This window comes from Bos grunniens, chromosome 13 (assembly GCF_055505025.1).
Source record: "Bos grunniens cultivar Pamir isolate PY7600 chromosome 13, Bosgru_T2T1.0, whole genome shotgun sequence".
Taxonomy (NCBI): domain Eukaryota; kingdom Metazoa; phylum Chordata; class Mammalia; order Artiodactyla; family Bovidae; genus Bos; species Bos grunniens.
The window spans coordinates 82,431,883-82,451,837 of record NC_141177.1 but is presented as its reverse complement, the minus strand read 5'-3'; the positions used below and the strand labels follow the sequence as shown (position 1 = coordinate 82,451,837).

Here is a 19,955-nt window from a genome sequence, read left to right as displayed (position 1 = left end):
GGAGGCTTTTAGAATCAATATCACTTACCTGTTTCTGCTTGCCAGTCCATTAACCTGTAGGAGTCCAGAGATTAAGCACCACTGGCAGCTCTTTGTCTTTCTTATCCACTTTGGTTTCATATTTGTCTTTCGCTTTGGTATGAAAATCAAATTCCTCAAGAGGAAATCCTCTGGCAATTGTTTCTCAAAGGTATCACAAGGACTGAGCTTTAGTTCTACTGAAATGTACTGGTTGGCAAAGCTCAGGGAGCTGGGCTGCTGGAGATGTAGCTTGTCTTCTGTGCTTGGATGTTGAAATGTCCTTCTAATAAGCAATATCCTTTTTCTTCATCATAACTGGGATTTTAGTTCTAAAGGGAAATCATATAAAAAGTAGGTTACCATATATCATTGTTCGTGTGAACTGTATAGGATCACCAGTCTTATTCTCTAAGTAGACAAGTAAACTTTTTTTTTTTGGTTTTAGTATGCCTTTTCTTGACACAATCTTAATTTTATATATTACCTTAAGTTTTATTTCCAGATGTGTGACTTAAAGGTTTTTGAGATTGTTGATCTGCCAGATATGTTCAGATCTATATGTCCTGTGTTTCACAATAAGCCAGTGATTCCTACCACAGCTTTGTGGGGCACCACAGCATTGACCCCAATTATGCAGTTATATTAGGGAATGTCTCAAAGCCCTGAGTTCATTTATTTTCTCCTAATTGAAACATGTGTGTGTGTGTGTATGTGTGTGTGTGCGTGCACGCGCGTGTGTGTGTCTCCATACAGTACAATTTAAAGGCAAAAGGATGAGGAACTTGGCAAAATTCAAACCACAAACTGACATATTCTAAAGAAACTACAACTCTGCCTATGGATGTGAAGTACTACTCATTCTCAAATCAGCTATTTTTAAAACTATTTTTTAATGTCAGCAGATTATATACAAAATTGGCCTGTGTGCTTCAAAAATTTCAATGACTTGAGAGACAAAAAAAGGTTGATGATCTTTTCCAGATTAAAAGAGACTAAAAAGATACAACAATTAAATAAAATACCTGATACTATAGTAGACACTGTAAGAGGAAAATATTGCTATTAAAGACATCAAGACCATCAGCAAAATTTGAATATATATTCTACATTAGATAATAATCTTATGTCAATGCTGTATTTTCTGATTTTGATCATTGTACTATGGTTATGTAAGTGAACACACTTGTCTGGGCAAATACTAGCAAAAGTATTTAGGAAAGAAGGTAATGTTAACAACTTACTCTCAAATGGTTCATAAAATATATATGTGTATATATGCATATAGACATACATATATATAAACAAACAGAGAAGACAGAAAGAGGAACAGACAGAAAAAGAGAAAGAAAGGAAAAGTAAATGTGGCAAAAAGTTAACTAATGAATTTAAGTGTTTAAGTGAAGGATATATGGAAGTTCCTCATATGGTAGGTGCTGGAGCGGTGGCAGTGTGGTGCTCAAGTGACTGTGAGGAGATACCCCACGTTCAGAAACAAAGGAGAAGCCCCAGCAAGATGATAGGAGGGGCAAATCGCCTTTAGAATCAAACCTCATACCTGCCAGAGATACTCAGAGGGCTCAAACGAATCTTGTGCACACCAGGACCCAGAGACCCCACAGAGACTGAGACAGAACTGTGTTTGAGTGCCTCCTGTGGAGATATGGGTCAGCAGTGGACTCCCACAGGGGCAGGGGCTCTGGGTGCGGCAGACCTGGGTATAAAGAAGCTTAAAGCCTCTTGGAGGAGGTCGCCATTAACCCCACCATAGAGCTACCAGAGCTGTACCATACAGCGTACACAGGACTGGGAAACAAACTCTTGGTGGGCACAAACCTTGTGCACACCAGGACCCAGGAGAAAGGAGCACTGATCCCATAAGAGACTGACCCAGACGTGCCCGTGAATATCTAGGAGTCTCCAGCGGAGGCATGGGTCAGTGGTGGCCTGATACAGGCCTGGAGGCACAGACTGTAGCAGTTCATGCATGGGACCTTTCAAAGGAGGTCGCCATTATCTTCATTACATCCACCATAGTTTGGCCCCAGGTACATAACAGGGAGGGAACACAATGGATTAAAGATTTATTGAACATGGCCACACCCATCAGAACAAGACCCAATTTTCCCCTCAGTCAGTCTCTTGCATCAGGAAGCTTCCATAAGCCTCTTATCCTTCTCCATCAGAGGGAAAACAGACTGAAAACCACAATCACAGGAAACTAACCAATCTGATTAGATGGACCACACCCTTGTCTAACTCACTGAAACTATGAGTCATGCCATGTAGGGCCACCCAAGACGGATGGGGCATGGTGGACAGTTCTGACAAAATGTGGTCCATTGGAGAAGAGAATGGCAAACCACTTCAGTATTCTTGCCTTGAGAACCCCATGAACAGTAGGAAAAGGCAAAAAGATAGGACACTAAAAGATGAATTCCCCAGGTCAGTAGGTGTCCAATATGCTACTGAAATCATTGCAGAAATAACTCCAGAAAGAATGAAGTGACAGAGCCAAAGCAAAAGCAACACCCAGTTGTGGATGTGACTGGTAATGGAAGTAAAGTCCAATGCTGTAAAGAGCAACACTGCATAGGAACCTGGAATGCTAGTGAAGAAGGAATTCATAGGGCCTGGACTCCATCTTGGGCCTGTTCATGCTGATCATGCTCAGCCACCTTTCCAATGGACTCTGAATCCTGTGTTTAGTGCTTATGAAAACAACAACAGAAGGATAAGACCCCCTCCAGACCCAGGAAGCTTGAAGATCATATCTAGGTTACTCACCACCTGAGAAAAAACATACACTAATCACCCCTTCCTCCAGACAGGCCATAAATTTTTCTGTATCTATTGGAGTGTAACCTCAGGTTTATTGATTATTGGCTAATTGTTTGACTGTTTGAGCACACAGCCACGTGAATCATGGGGTTATTGGGATTGTATTTTCCTTGGTTTATGTAAGTCTCAAGGAATTTGGAGTGGTGGGTTCAGACGCATACACATGGGGTATAAAAGATTTTTACAAGTGTGGTCAGGGTCCTTGGCTAAGAGGAGACTCTGCCTTGGGCCCACCGGTGTAATAAACTGCACTCCACTATCTGCATTGTCCTTCTGAGTGAGTTTGTTTCCCGGAACGCATGGCTACAACACTAGGTCCATGAAACAAGGCAAAATGGAAGTGGTCAAATGCTTCCACTTCCACTTCCACGTGAGAGTGAACAGCTACAGTTTAGGAATCAGCGAACTAAAATGGACTGGAATGGGTGAATTTAATACAGATGACCATTATATCTACTACTGTGGGCAGGAATCCCTTAGAAGACATGCAGTAGCCATCGCAGTCAACAAAAGACTCTGAAATGCATTACTTGGGTGTGATCTCAAAAACGACAGAATGATCTCTGTTCATTTCCAAGGCAAACCATTCAATATCACGGTAATTGAAGTCTATGTCCTGAACAGTAACACTGAAGAAGCTGAAGTTAACGGTTCTATCAAGACCTACAAGACCTTCTAGAACTAACACCCCCAAAAGATGTCCTTTTCATTATAGAGGACTGGAATGCAAAAGTAGGAAGTCAAGAAACACCTGGAGTAACAGGCAAATTTGGCCTTGGAGTACAGAATGAAGCAGGCCAAAGGCTAATAGAGTTTTGTCAAGAGAATGCACTGATCGTAGCAAACACCCTCTTCCAACAACACAAGAGAAGACTCTACACATGGACATCACCAGATGGTCAGCACAGAAATCAGATTGATTATATTCTTTGCAGCCAAAGATGGAGAGGCTCTATACAGTCAACAAGGACAAGCCCGGGAGCTGACTGTGGCTCACATCATGAATTCCTTATTGCCAAATTCAGACTTCAATTGAAGAAAGTAGGGAAAACAATTAGACCATTTACGTACGACCTGAATCAAATCCCTTATGATTATACAGGGCAAGTGACAAATAGATTCAAAGGATTAGATCTGATAGACCGAGTGCCTGAAGAACTATGGACAGAGGTTTAAGACATTGTACAGGAGGCAGGGATCAAGACCATCCCCAAGAAAAAGAAATGCAAAAAGGCAAAATGGTTGTCTGAGGAGGCCTTACAAACAGCTGTGAATAGAAGAGAAGTGAAAGGCAAATGAGAAAAGGAAAGATATACCCATTTGAATGCAAAGTTCCAAAGAATAGCAAGGAGAGATAAGAAGGTCTTCCTCAGTGATCAGTGAAAAAAAATAGAGGAAAACAATAGAATGGGAAAGTCTAGAAATCTCTTGAAGAAAATTAGAGATACCAAGGGAACTTTTCATGTAAAGATGGGCACAATAAAGGACAGAAATTGTATAGAACTAACAGAAGCAGAAGATATTAAGAAGAGGTGGCAAGAATACACAGAAGAACTGTACAAAAAAGATATTTATGACCCAGATAATCACAAACATGTGATCATCAACCTAGAGCCAGACATCCTGGAATGCAAAGTCAAGTGGGCCTTAGAAAGCATCACTACGAACAAAGCTAGTGGAGGTGATGGAATTCCAGTTGAGCTATTTCAAATCCTAAAAGATGCTGCTCTGAAAGTGCTGCACTCAATATGCCAGCAAATTTGGAAAACTCAGCAGTGGCTGAGTGGAAAAGGTCAGTTTTCATTCCAATCCCAAAGAAAGGTAATGCCAAAGAATGCTCAGACTACCACACAACTACACTCATCTCACACACTAGAAAAGCAATACTCAAAATTCTCCAAGCTTCAACAGTATGTGAACTATGAACTTCCAGATGTTCAAGCTGGATTTTGAAAAGGCAGAGGAACCAGAGATCAAATTGATCATTGAAAAAGCAAGAGAGTTCCAGAAAAACATCTACTTCTTATTTATTGACTATGCCAAAGCCTTCGACTGTGTGAACCACAATAAACTGTGGGAAATTCTGAAGGAGATGGGAATACCAGACCACCTGATCTGCCTCTTGAGAAATCTGTATGCAGGTCAGGAAGCAACAGTTAGAACTGGACATGGAACAACAGACTGGTTCCAAATAGGAAAAGGAGTAAATCAAGGCTGTATATTGTCACCCTGCTTATTTAACTTCTATGCAGAGTACATCATGAGAAACGCTGAGCTGGAAGAAGCACAAGCTAGAATCAAGATTTCCAGGAGAAATTCAATAACCTTAGCTACGCAGATGACACCACCCTTATGGCAGAAAGCGAAGAAGAACTAAAGAGCCTCTTGATGAAAGTGAAAGAGAAGAGTGAAAAACTTGGCTTAAAATTCAACATTCAGAAAACTAAGATCATGGTATCTGGTCCCATCACTTCATGGCCAATAGTTGGGGAAATGATGGAAACAGTGGCTGTCTTTATTTTGGGGGGCACCAAAATCACTGCAGATGGTGACTGCAGCCATGAAATTAAAAGACGCTTGCTCCTTGGAAGAAAAGTTATGACCAACCTAGACAGCATATTAAAAAGCATACATTACTTTGTCGACAAAGGTCCATCTAGTCAAAGCTATGATTTTTCCTGTAGTCATGTATGGATGTGAGAGTTGGACTATAAAGAAAGCTGAGTACCGAAGAATTGATGCTTTTGAACTGTGGTATTGGAGAAGACTCTTGAAGAGTCTCTTGAACTGCAAGGAGATCAAACCAGTCCATCCTAAAGGAAATCAGTCCTGAATATTCACTGGAAGGACTGATGCTGAAGCTGAAACTCCAATACTTTGGCCACCTGATGTGAAGAACTGACTCATTTGAAAAGACCCTGATGCTGGGAAAGATCGAAGGTGGTAGGAGAAGGGGACGACAGAAGATGAGATGGTTGGATGGCATCACCAACTCAATGGACATGAGTTTGAGTAAACTCTAGGAGTTGATGATGGACAGGGAGGCCTGGTGTGTTGCAGTCCATGGGGTTGCAAAGAGTCAGATATGACTGAGCGACTGAACTGAACTGAACTGATATGCAAGTTCACTATTTCTTGAAGATTTGAATTTTTCAAAATAAAAAAAAGTTCTTAAAATATAAGCACAATCAATAATTAGTTTTGATGCTAGAGAAATGTTATCAAGCTATTTTCACACATCTAGGTTTCATTTAAATTTTTTTTCCCTCTACCATGATTATAATAAATGTGTTACATTTTTCCAGTGGATGAGCTAAGCTCAAAAGAAATAGCCAGCTGTGGAAAACCAGGGCCATTATGCGTGGAATCACAGAGATGAACACTGTAACTTCCACTTAGAAAATGTTCATTGACTGTTCTGTCCATGGGTGAGTCTTGTGAACACTTATGAGGACATGAAAATTTTTTGTAATCACCGTGGCTGATTCCCTAGTGGAAAACAGGAAATGATATAAACATGTATTCAATATGGAGAACTTTGCCTTCTTCCCACTTTAGCTACCAGATGGCAGGAGAGTAGAAGATAGTCTTCAGGGAATATCAGCAGCCCAGGAGAAAAGACCCAAAAATCATATCTAGGAGCTTCCCAAAGAAATAGCCAGATTGTCCACCAGCTGTACCTCCCTGTGTGCTGAGTGTTACCATCTTGCTTGAAGGCTCAGCAGCTTCCTGAGGCTTCAGACAAGGTTCCAAAGCAAAGAGCTGAAGTCACGACTTGTTTCAGATGCAGTGTTGTCAGCAAGGTGGCTGAGCTCACACAAAACTCTCCACAACAGCTGCAGCTGAAATCAGAGCTGAGCCAAAAGACTGTTGATGTGGGAAACCGGAAGTCTCTTCTACAGGCCATTTTCAGGAGGGGACTTCTGCCAATATTTTCCCTCTCTCCTTTGTTTCTCCCCAAAAGAGAAAGCTGGTTAATCCAGCTGGGCATATATTAATCTTTACTGGGCCCATTTCACTAGTGGGCCAAGTTACTGTGTCCCCAAAGCCGCGTCTGTATTTTCTCTCTTTAACAACCTGTTTAAATGCAGACACAGACGGTCCTCTCACTTCTTCATTGCTCAGTTTAGTTATTATAGACACCATGCTTTCCGGCTGCATGTGGCAGGGACATCAGACAAGGTCTGTCTAAGGAGACAGTCCTTTCTCTCCACTCCAGCTTCTTGCTCTTCCCCTGCTGAAGTTTACCAAGTAGATCTGTAAAGCAAGTGAAGAAGTCTTTAATTATTGGAGGGAGCAAAATCTTGGATCTTTGGTTTTAATGGATGGATAAAGGACAAAGCAGGATAAGGGGTCACCAGAATAAGATTGACAAACACAGCAGATGTTTATTTTAACCAATATGGAATAGGAAAGAAGTTTTAATGTTATTTTTAAAAATCCAAAAGGATGTTGAAATAATGACAATGGAACAAGAGATTTTTTATTAGGAAAATTTGGAAAATTACCTGAAGTCTAATGGATAGATTAAACATTGAGGCATCAGCTAGATCTAATAAAATTATCTAAAATACAACTCACAGAACAAAAGATGGAAATTGTGAATGAAAGGCTAAGAGATATGGGTGTTAGACTGAGAAGTTCCAGCACATGTCTACTGAGTTTCAGAAGGAGCAAATCAAGTGGGTGAGGGCCAGGAGAGGCAAAATGTGACCCATCAAGATATCATGGCTATCATTTTCCAAAATTGATCAAATCTCATTAAGTGCAATAAATTCTATATACTTTGATGTATTTTAGTAAGCACAAAATAAAAGATCTAAAAAGCAACCACAAAGGAAAGACAAATTTCCAACAAAGAAATAAAACTTAGACAGCCGATTTCTTCTGAAAAATATCAGAAGACAGAAACAAGTGTGATGATAATAACTTCTAAGAGAGAAGATATTGGTCAACCTCGAATTCTATACTCAATAAAAAAATTATCTCAATAACAAGGGCAAATATAGACAGACAGAAACTGACAAAGTTTAACCTGGGTGGGTATTAGTTTAGACATTATACTTTAAACGACACATTTTCATTATATCAGTCATGGCGTACCTCATGAGAGAGAGAAAGAAAGTCATACACAAATGAGTGGGCTTGCTCACAGCAATTCCACTCTGAAGATTGCCTAAAGAATGTGCTCTAAGAAGAAAACAGATGATTCCAGAAAGGCAGAGCTGAGGTATGAGAGGGGATTGTGAACCAGAAAAATGAATAAATGATACAAAAGCCAAACAAATATTCACAATGTAAACAATAATAAAAAACACAAATTCAAGATAGACCCAATATCCTGAGCAATGAAACATATAACTTGAGTGGATGATTAAAGTGTCTTAAAAGTATTGTATTGTTCAGGAAGCTGATAAATGTACTGATATTCATTTTAGGCTATTATAAGGTTAAACGGTGATATTAAAATTTCCAGGGTATTTTCTAAAAAAAAAAAAAAAAAAAAAACTAATTATTTGTTTAGTAAAGAGAAAATTAGTACAGAGAAAAGGTTAGAATTGGGTGAACCTTATTTCAAAACAAAGTAAGAAAAGAGAACAAAAAAATCAGTTTTAAAAATAGGTCAAGGATAAACAGCAAAATGAAATTTAATAAGTGAGTTCAAATACATTAGTAATGACAATAAATGTAAATGAACTAAATTTCCAGGTAATAAACAAATATTAGCAGATTAAACATATTTTAAAAGATTAGTAAACTTTTTAATCAAACATTGAAACTGGTCTCATCTGAGTTTGCTTTGAACAAAGAGAAAAAATACGAAATTTGAAATCCTAGAAAGAAAGATATGGTAATTAGATCTTGCAAATTATTGAATCTACTCTTTTTTACTTTTGAGACATTGACTAAATTTTGAACTAGAAAGTCCATTTGAAACAATTTCCTCAATCTCCACATTTTGTTTTGTTCTATGCAGTGTGGTTCCTATAAAACTCAAAATAACTCCAAGTTGGTCAGCTTGAGATAAACATGTTCATGTGGCTGGTGGTGTTTATTTATTTACCCACAGCGTATTTGTGTACGTAGTCTCCAGACCAGTGGTCATTTCATCCAAAGCCACTTACTGAGGGTGTACAGTAATGTTAATATTATCAATTGGCTTAATTCCTGGGTTACACACATTTTATTTGACTGATTTTTTTAAAGAAACTACCATCATGAGATTTCTGGTGCATTGGCCCAGGGATTAGATGTGATAGTCAGAAGGAGCAGGTGGTCTAAACCCCAGGCACGCTCCACTGTACTCCATTACCATCGCTGGCACAACACACCTCCTAAGAGATTTGTGAACCAGTGTGAGTATGAAGAGAATAACTTTAACTCTGCCTAGACTGAAACCTCACAACTAAGAAATAGGCAAGTATTTGAGATTATTACAAAGGGGGAAAAAAACAGAATTGATATAGAAGAAAAAGGGTGGAGGAAGGGGACAGTGCTGCAGGAATGGAAGGAAAGTGAAGGAGGCTAAGCCCAGCCTTGCTGAGGTTTCTGTGCCAGGAAACTTGGTCTTTCCTGCTTTTGTCCAAACCTGAAATACTTGGGAATGAATTGACGTATTTTGTCCCACTTAAGACAGCTGGTAAACAGACTCCAGAAATAAAGCAGATGCAGCGGCCCAAGGAGGGCTGCAGGAATATATAAACATGCTGGTGGGAGGAGCAAAAGCAAGCTTCTGAGTCCTAGGGGAGCCCTCCTGACCGGGGACCTGAGCAGAAATTGATGTTATTAATGTAGACTTGGAGATTGTTATTTCCCTAACAATAATTCTTGTTGTATGCACCTGAACTGGTGCCCCTGTGGTATTCCTATATGCACATGGAAGGGGAGAGAACTCATGGTAAAATGGAAATAACCATGTTGTTTGAGGCCAAAACATCTCTGCTATAGGGGCTTAGCCTCAAAAAAGTTTAGGAGAAAGTGTGTCTTGACCAAATATATATATATATATATATAAAATCAAAAAATGGGCAGAAGACCTAAATAGACATATCTCCAAAAAAGACACATAGACTGTCAACAGGCACATGGAAAGATGCTCAGCATCACTAATTATTAGAGAAATGCATATCAAAATTACAATGAGGTATCACCTGACACCAGTCAGAATGGCCATCACAAAAATTCTATAGATAATAAATGCTGGAGAAGGTGTGGAGAAAAAAAGAAACCCCCTACACTGCTGATGGGAATGTTAGTTGGTGCAACCACTATGGAGAACAGGCAGTATGGAATTTCCTCAAAATACTAAAAATGGAGTTGCTGCATAATCCTGCAATCTCACTCCTGGGCATATATCTGGAGAAAATTCTAATTCAAAAAAATTCACACACCCCCAGTGTTCATAACAGCACTATTTACAATAGCCAGAACATGGAAGCAATCTAAATGCCCATCAACAGATAAATGGTAAAGAAGATGTGGTGTATATATAATGGAATATTACTCAGCCACAAAAAGAATGGAATAATGTTGTTTGCAGCAACATGGATTGACCTAGAGATTATCAAGTTAGGTTAGAAAGAGAAAGACAAATATCATACCTCACTTATATATGGAATCTAAAGAAATGATACAAATGAATTTATTCACCAAAAAGAAATTTAGATTCACAGACATAGAAAACAGGCCTTCATTATCAAAGGGGATAACAGGGAGGAGGGGACATAAATTAGGAATTTTGAATCAAAAGATGCACGATACTATATATAAAATAGGTAAACAATAAGGACCAACTGTATAGCACAGGGAGCTGTACTCAATATCTTGTAATAGCTTATAATGGAAAATAATTTGAAAAAGAATATATATAGATAAAATACAAATCACTTTGCTGTACACTTCGAACTAACACAACATCGAAATTAACTATACTTCAATCTTAAAAAAAAAAAAAAGGAGTCAAAGGTAAAGTGTGTCCTGAATGATCACAGAGAGAAAAAATACCCAGGATATTCAGGGGCACTGGCATAAAGAAAAGGAGCCTCAAGCTTCAAAAATTACTGGGGGGCCAAGGGTAGATCGGTAACAGTTCAGGGACCAAGGCTCACACTGGTTAGATTGGGGTTAGACTTGTGTCGAGCTCTGGCAAAGCTCGTAATGTTGCTATGAGTATCAAGCAATGGCTTATATATTAAGTAAAACCATCCTTCTGCTTTTGAGATTCCCACGGAGAGTGAACTGTGTGCATAACAAACACTTGAAGTCGCGTTACCTAGAATTGGGTGGGAATACTTAGATGGCGTGTGGACTTTATCCATAGGTGGGTGATTACATAAAAGAATAGAAAATAATTTTCTGGCCAGTGCTGATAAGAGTCCTTTCATTCTCCATTGCAATTATCAGGAAAAGTCAGAGTGTTTTGTTCCTTATGCTCAAGGCATGGGCTGCAAATGCTGCACTTAAAACGCATTGGCTCTTATCTCGCAAAAAGCGAGTGGTTTTCCCGTATTATTACTGACTCTCTGTTGGTATCGGGTTAAGTTCATGGGCTCCGCAGGGATTCATTTGAGACCTGTTGAGGGTTCAGATTGAACACTGTTAACTGGATGAATAAGTTCTCTGTAATGTCTCAGACTTTCATTGTTGGCACTGGAGATTTCAGACTGCTTTGCTGCAGCTACTCTAAATCCTCATCTTTTCTCATTATTTAATAGAAAGCTGGGAGGGAAAGTATAGAACTGGATTGTTAGTCAAGTGAATGCTCTAGAGAGACCCACGAAAAGCCTCAGGAATTGGCACAGTCTTATCCCAGCAAAGGACCTGCTAACCTATGACAGAGTGACTTATTCTCTGGCTGTATCTGAATGTCCTGGAGTAAAAGATTTTTAGAACTCCTGCAAAAGTCACTTCAACTCACAGTAATAATCACAGTCCTTTCACAGGACAATGAAACCACCTTGGTTACATGCTATTTAGCTAAGGCCAGGGCTTCCCTGGTGGCTCAGATGGTAAAGAATCTGCCTGCAATTCAGGAGACCCGGGTTCAATCTCTGGGTTGGGAAGATCCCCTAGAGAAGGGAACAGCTACCCACTTCAATATTCTGTCCTGGAGAATTTCCTGGACAGAGGAGCCTGGCAGGCTACAGTTCATGGGGTCACAAAGGGTCGGACATGACTGAGCAACTAGTAATACTGTATGTCTACATGTGTGGTTTCTCAAAATGTCCTGTCCAATTAGCAGCAGCAGCATCTGAGAACTTCCAAGGCACATTCTTGGGCCTCACTCCAGAACTATTTATCAAGGATCTCTGGGGATGGGGTTCAGCAATTTGTGTTTTAACAAGCCTTCCATATGATTCTGATACACACCAAAGTTTGAGGAAATCTGATCTACAGGGGCCAATTTTAACTGGATTGACATGCCCAATCAGCTGGACCAAAACAGTGTTTGCATATCAAAAAGTCCTGAACTACTGAAGAGTTTTATTGTTGTTTAGTCACTGAGTCCTGTCTGACGTTTTTGTGACTTCACGGACTGGAGGCTGCCAGGCTCCTCTGTCCATGGGATTTCCCAGGCAAGAATACTAGAGTGGGTTGTCATTTCCCTCTGCAGGGGATCTTCCTGCCCCAGGGATCAAACCTGAGTCTCCTGCATTGGCAGGTGGATTATTTACCATTGAGCCACCTGGGAAGCCCCATTGAAGAATTTGCCAACTGTAAAATAAGTTTCTCAAAGGAACTTCCTACAGTGTTGGTGGGAATGTAAATTGGTACAGCCTCTATGAAAAATAGCAGGGAGGTTCCTTTAAAAACTAAAAATAGAGTTGCCATATGATCCTACAATCCCACTCCTGGGCATATATCTGGACAAAAATATAATTCAAAAAGTTACATGTACCCCTGTGTTCATAGTAGCACTGTTTACAATATCCAAGGCATGGATCCAATCTAAATGTCCATTGACAGATGAATGGATAAAGAAGATGTGGTACATATATACAGTGGAATACTTCCCAGCCATGATAGTGTGATCACTCACCCAGAGCCAGACATCCTGGAGTGTAAAGTCAAGTGGGCCTTAGGAACCATTACTATGAACAAAGCTACTGGAGGTGATGGAATTCTGGATGAGCTATTTCAAATCCTAAACGATGATGCTGTTAAAGTACTGCACTCAATATGTCAGCAAATTTGGGAAACTCAGCAGTGGCCACAGGACTGGAAAAGGTCAGTTTTCATTCCAATTCCAAAGAAAGGCAATGCCAAAGAATGCTCAAACTACTTACCACAAAATTGCATTTATTTCACATGTTTGCAAAGTAATGCTTAAAATCCTTCAAGTTAGGCCTCAACAGTATGTGAACTAAGAACTTCCAGATTTACAAGTTGGATTTGGAAAAAGCAGAACAACCAGAAGTCAAATTGCCAATTGTATAGATCACAACAAACTGTGGAAAATTCTTAAAGAAGTGGGAATACCAGACCAACTTACCTGCCTCCTGAGAAACTTGTATGCAGGTCAAGAAGCAACAGTTAGAACTAGACATGGAGCAACAGACTGGTTCCAAATTGGGAAAGGAATATGCCAAGCCTGTGTATTGTCACCCTGCTTATTTAACTTATATGCAGAGTACATCATGAGAAATGCTGGGCTGGATGAAGCACAAGCTGGAATCAAGATTCCTGGGAGAAATATCAATAGCCTCAGATATGCAGATGACTCCACCCTAGTGGCAGAAAGTAAAGAAGAACTAAAGAGCCTCTTGATGAAAGTGAAAGAGTAAAGTTAAAAAGCTGGCTTAAAACTCAACATTCAAAATACTAAAATCATGGCATCTGGTCCCATAACTTCATGGCAAATAGATGGGGGGAAAATGGAAACAGTGACAGATTTTATTCTCTTGGGCTCCAAAATCATTGCAGATGGTGGCTGCCCTCTTGAAATTAAAAGGTGCTTGCTCCTTGGAATAAAGCTGTGACAAACCTAGATAGTGTATTAAAAAGTAGAGACATTACTTTGCCAACAAAGGTCTGTACAGTCAAAGCTATGGTTTTTCCAGTAGTCATGTACAGATGTGAAAGCTGGACCACAATTCTTTCTTCAGTGAATTCTTTCTTTCTTCAATTCACTGAAGAATTGATGCTTTTGAACTGTGGTGTAGGAGAAGACTCTTAAGAATCCCTTGGAACAGCAAGGAGATCCAACTAGTCCATCCTAAAGGAAATCAATGCTGAATATTCACTGGAAGGACTGATACTGAAGCTGAAGTTCCAATACTTTGGCCACCTGATGCCCAGAGCTGACTCTTTGGAAAAGACTCTGAGGCTGGGAAAGATTGAGGGCAGGAGGAGAAGGGGGCAACAGAGGATGAGATGATTGGATGATATCATCAACTCAATGGACATGAGTTTGAGCAAACTCTGGAACGTGGTGATGGTCAGGGAAGCCTGGCATGCTGCAGTCCATGGGGTTGCAAAGAGTCGTACATGAGTAAGCAACTGAACAACAATAACCACATCTCAACAATAAAAAAAAAATGGAATAATGCCATTAACAGCTACATGGATGGACTTAGAGATTATCATACCAAGTGATACAAATCAGAGAAAGACAGATATTGTGTGATATCACTTATATGTGGAATCTAAAACCTGATATGAATGAATGTATTTACAAAACAGAAATAGACCCGTAGAAAAGAAACTTATGGTTACCAAAGGGGAAAAGTGGGATGGATAAATTAGGAGTTTGATACCATGGGATCACAAAGAGTAGAACACAACTTACTGACTGAACAATGACAATTAACACACACACACTCCTATATATAAAATAGATAGCCAACAAGGACCTACTGTGTAGCACAGGAACTGTACTCAGTATTTTGTAATAACCTATAAAAGAAAAGAATCTGAAGTACATATGTATGAATCACTGTGTTGTACACCTGAAACTAACACAACATTGTAAATCAACTATGCTTTGATTTTTTTCATAATTAAACAAAAATCATATATCCTTACTGAACAATAGTTTCTTGGGAGGCCCAACTCTTCTGTAAACTGGTGCCCCAGAGCTGGAGATAGAGCTCTAGACCACTGGCAATAAATAAATAAATTAGCATTGATCCCAGGTTCTACTCCCAGAACATTCTGATATAATTGTTTGGTGTCCTGCCCAGGAATCAGGCATGGACCCAGTTGATTTTAATGTGTAGCTGTAGTGGTCTTCTTGCCAAAGACGGCCACTAGTTAAGTCCCTCCTATTATCTGTATTCTTTCCAATGTGTCTCTGTTATTCCTTGCTCCTCTCATTAAGAGGAGGAATATGACCTTGGACAGGTAGCAAGCATAACACAAGCAGAGACTTAAAACATGTTTACACATCAGTGTTTTCTTCTTTGTTGCTTTGGAACCTGAGACATCATGTAAACCAGGTTGGAGGATGAGAGACCTCAGTGGTCCAGCTGTTAACAACCACAGTCATCAAAAATGCAGCGGTCACAGCCCAGTAGCTATCCATAAATGCATGAGCAGAGCCAACCAGAATAAGCCAAACTTGAACCAAGAACTGAACTTTTATAATGAGTTAAATAAATAGTGGTTGTTTTAAGCCACCAAGGTTTGAGGTTTGTTAAGTAATCATGGGCAGGTAGAAGGTAAAACTTGCAGTCGATGTAATGGCAACTCCTGGAAGAAGAATCATCAAGTCGAAGAGCTCATCCCAGACACCCCCTAGCTGAGGACTGTTTGGCTCAGCTCACTAGGCCACCCTGTGATTCCTCCTTCTCTCCTCTCAGACAAGAATGGCCACCTACGAGTACTTTCCACAAGTCCCCTCATTTCATTCAGCTATCACTAAAGGCAACAGAAGAACCAGGCCATGAAAGCATAAAGAGTTTGGAGAATTCAAGGAAGATAGAGCACAGATTTGGGTCCAAAACACGTTTTCTTTAAAAGAGAATATTGAATAGAATATTTATTGTTAAACATCTGAGACAAAGCTTGGCTTCTGAATTGCCCCCAGCTAAGATTAAGGAAAGCTTATGAAATTTGTATATTGAATCATCCCCAACTTTTTCAGTACATGTAAGGAGATATGTTTCTTGATGAAAAGGAGACCAGTAGGAAATAAACAATGATTGGACATAATCTCTTGTCTACAAGGCAGCATGGCTACCATACGGTTCTGCCATTCGGCATAGAACAGGTGTGGGTTGGGCAGGTTTGATCTGATTCACGCCCTGCCCTTGGCTCTCTCTTTGTCCTCATCTGGCTTTGCTCCTTCCTCTCTTCTAACTCTACTGTCCTGTTGCAATTGCTTGTATTTGTTGCTCTAGAACACTTAACCCTATGTTGTTCAGCCACTCAGTCCTGTCCGACTCTTTCCAACCCCATGGACTGCAGCACGCCAGGCCTCCCTGTCCATCACCAACTCCCAGAGTTTACTCAGACTCATGTCCATCGAGTCAGTGATGCTGACTCCTGGAAAATCTATAGCTTTGACCAAACAGACCTTAGTCAGTAAAGTAATGTCTCTGCTTTTCCAGGTTTTATCCTAGATTTAACTATTCCAAAAATTCCACTCTTGACTAAATTAGGACCCATTTTCTATTTGCTGTCTTCCTGTATTTACCTGTATTTTTCCAATGGTCATGTATGGATGTGAGAGTTGGAGTGTGAAGAAAGCTGAGCGCCAAAGAATTGATGCTTTTGAATTGTGGTGTTGGAGAAGACTCTTGAAAGTCCCTTGGACTGCAAGGAGATCCAACCAGTCCATTCTGAAGGAGATCAGCCCTGGGATTTCTTTGGAAGGAATGATGCTAAAGCTGAAACTCTAGTACTTTGTTCACCTTATGCGAAGAGTTGACTCATTGGAAAAGACTCTGATGCTGGGAGGGATTGGGGGCAGGAGGGGAAGGGGACGACAGAGGATGAGATGGCTGGATGGCATCACTGACTTGATGGACGTGAGTCTCAGTGAACTCCGGGAGTTGGTGATGGACAGGGAGGCCTGGCATGCTGCAATTCATGGGGTCACAAAGAGTCGGACACGACTGAGCAACTGAACTGAACTGAACTGTATTTACCTTTATCATAATGTTTTTCACTTCTGTTGAGGTCACTCTAGACTATGAGCAACTTCAGAGTAGGAAGCAGATCCACTGTTGTCTGTCATATATCAGGAAAACATTTGACTGCTAGTGACAAAAGGCCTGACTAGCAGAGACTTAATAAATATGATTTATTGCCCCCACAGAGTAAAAAGGAATCTGGAGGAAGGTACTTGGTGGCTTTGACTCCTATCATTTCAACTGCCAAGAGGAGTTCTGGCTCTTTCTGTCTTCCTGCTTCAACATGCTCAGCGCATGATTGATCTCGTCTCGCCCTCATTGTTATTAAATTCATGGTGCGGGAAGGCTGCTGTGCTTCCAGGTCCACAATTAAGTCAGGAAAAGAAAGAAATGCCAACCAGGTTTACACTTTTTTCCATTAAAGCAGAAGTCTTTGCAGAAGTTGTGGAGCAAGTCTGTTTAGGTCTCACAATTTAGAAATGTGTCTTACATGCATCTCTTGCAGCAAGAGGGCAGGGTAGCAAATGCACAGTGCTTGTGATGTGTGCAGCATGTGTATTTGCTGAATAAGTATGTGAAGGAATCGTTTTCGGATAAAAGAAGAGAGTACTGAACTTTCCCCTTTAAGGATCTGGACTCCCTCTCAAGCATGAGCTCTACAGAGGTATTTAACCTAAGATTGCCATGCTTGACCCATTTGTGGCGATCCTCATGTATTCTGTGGTTTGTGTGTTTCATACACAGGAGGTGGGGTTAGCCATGTAGGAGGCATAAGTTATGGAATCCAGCCATTCTAGGTCTAACTGAAGGGCTGTGTAAAGAAGTTGAACTTAAGAAGGTTATCTCAACTTTAGAAAAGCTTCATCTAAGGGAAATTCATGTGCAGATTTAAGGAAACAAGTCTCTTGCATCCATATTTGTACCCACCCAAGCCTGGAGCCAACTGATAGACACAGGCATCAAAGATCAAAGGAAAACTTTTATGACTGAAAAAGGCTAGTTCAAGAAAGTACCTTCTCTCTGCTGCCAATATGGCTCCTTTGGAACATATGAGGTACTGGTACTTGGGGAAACACTATCCTCCCCACTGGGGGATGTTCCTGAAAACCTTGCCTAAGGAACAGATGGGGATGAACGCTCTTTGCTGGCAAGCTGATCCTGCAGGGCAAGACTTGAGCCAAGCATTCTCAGTTTCTTTCAGCCTCACATATTAGTTGAGTCTCTGCTCCTTAAGGGCTAAGGGGGAGGGGATGGAGAGAGGCCAGAGGGTTTCTCTAGCAGAAACCCTTGCCTCTCAGGAGACGACAGTATGAAAAGAGTCTCTTACCACCTTGTCTGGGTACATCAATTCAGCTGTTTTCTCTCACACTTGCTGCTAAACCAGCCAGGTGTAAGGGACTTGCATCTACAGGGACTCCATGGAAACAAGGCTGGAGAACTCTGTAGCAGATGGAATATATTTATCCAGAGAGAGTGTTTGCTAGTGGTTCCTTATAAAAAGTAAATAATTAATGATGGTGATGGTGAAAATATTAGCAAGGATTCTACTCTGGAAGCTATTCCAGAAATGAAGAGAAATGGATTTCATTTTGAGTGAAAATGGAAAACAGAAACCAGAAGCATCATTAAAGGCTATAAATTAAGAGGAAAATAAACGACGTAAGAGAATATGATGAAAAAATTATTGCCCATTACAATTTGGGGCCAACTTCTGCTTAGAACAATGTTTCGCAACTTTTTTTTAATCACCTCCCCTAAGGAGACTTTTTAGACTTTTTTATACTAGATAATCCCTCTCCTCCCCAAGTCTAATATCATGGATATACTATATATTTGTATGCACTAGGGCTTTTCAGAAGGCCACATGCCATTGTAACATCTAAGGTTTTTGCCCCCAAAGAACCAATTTTCTTTCCTTTGTGGGCAATACGGCTCCCACTGAAAATGTACAGCTTAGTATAATAACTCTTATTCCACTCTATGTTCTGGATTCATTTGGATTCCTTATAAAGAAATCTGAAATGTATGGGACAGAGGATTAAAAGTTGTTTTAGTGAAATGACTGGGTATTTTTAAAACAATGAACTATTCATCAAAATATTAACAGCCTGGTAGGTTTTATGTTTAATAATATTCATTCAGTTGGCCTACCTTGAACACATCTTCAAATTATTTCTATACACAGAAGTATACCATTAGTCAATCAGACAGGCAAGTGGTCTTGCAACTTAAAAAAATTTTTTTAAAGTTTTTTATTTGGAAGTCAGATTCCAAATATATTATCTTTTAAAACCAACTGAGTGGTTTGCAGAAACTGTGGTGGTTTGTCTATGTCAGATCTGTATCATTAGTACCCAAGATAAGGTTTTACATCATTTAGCTACTGCGGCATAACAACCAACCCCAAATTCAATATCTTAAAGTAATAAACATTTGTTATTGCTTACAGTTCTCCATGTTAGCGGAGTGTACTTGTAACCTTGCCTTCTGCAGGCAGTTATAGCTCAAGGAGGCCCCTCTGTTGATCTTGGTCAGGCTCTCTCACATATCTGGGAGTTGCCTGATGGAAGTCTGGTCTAGGACTGCCTCAGATTAGTATAATCTCTCTTCCTCCACCTAAGTAGCCTGGGCTAGTTCACATACTTGCATCAGGGGTTCATGAGAGATGAGGACACAGCACTAATGAAACTGAATAGTTAATATGATCCTAAAACACATTAGCAGAAAAAAAATTAGGAGAAAAAGAAGCAAATGAAGCAACATTAGCTGCCATAAATATTGATTTCTTTATGAGAAAGAGAAAACAGTGGCATGTTAAAAAGGGTATTCAATTAAGGATCCAAGACTGGATTTCTCATCTTAACTTTTGTGGGGTATAATTTAGGAAAATAAAACAAATCCTCTGAGTCTTCATTTGTCCATCTGGAAAGTAGAAATAATATCTTTTATCCCCATTTCCTAAGTTTGTTGTGATGAGCAAATGAGATCATTTTAAACAGTGAAGCTTTATATAAATATGAT

General features: G+C 40.0%; 1 long non-coding RNA gene across 1 annotated transcript; it reads right to left on the bottom strand.

The window, feature by feature from the left end:
- Positions 1-281: 281 nt before the first annotated feature.
- On the bottom strand, positions 282-19,522 carry LOC147361310 (uncharacterized). The gene is made up of 2 exons (XR_015140032.1): positions 19,382-19,522; positions 282-350 (listed from the first exon to the last, which is right to left on the bottom strand). It is a non-coding gene; the product is annotated as an uncharacterized LOC147361310 (long non-coding RNA).
- Between the last annotated feature and the right edge of the window lie 433 nt (positions 19,523-19,955).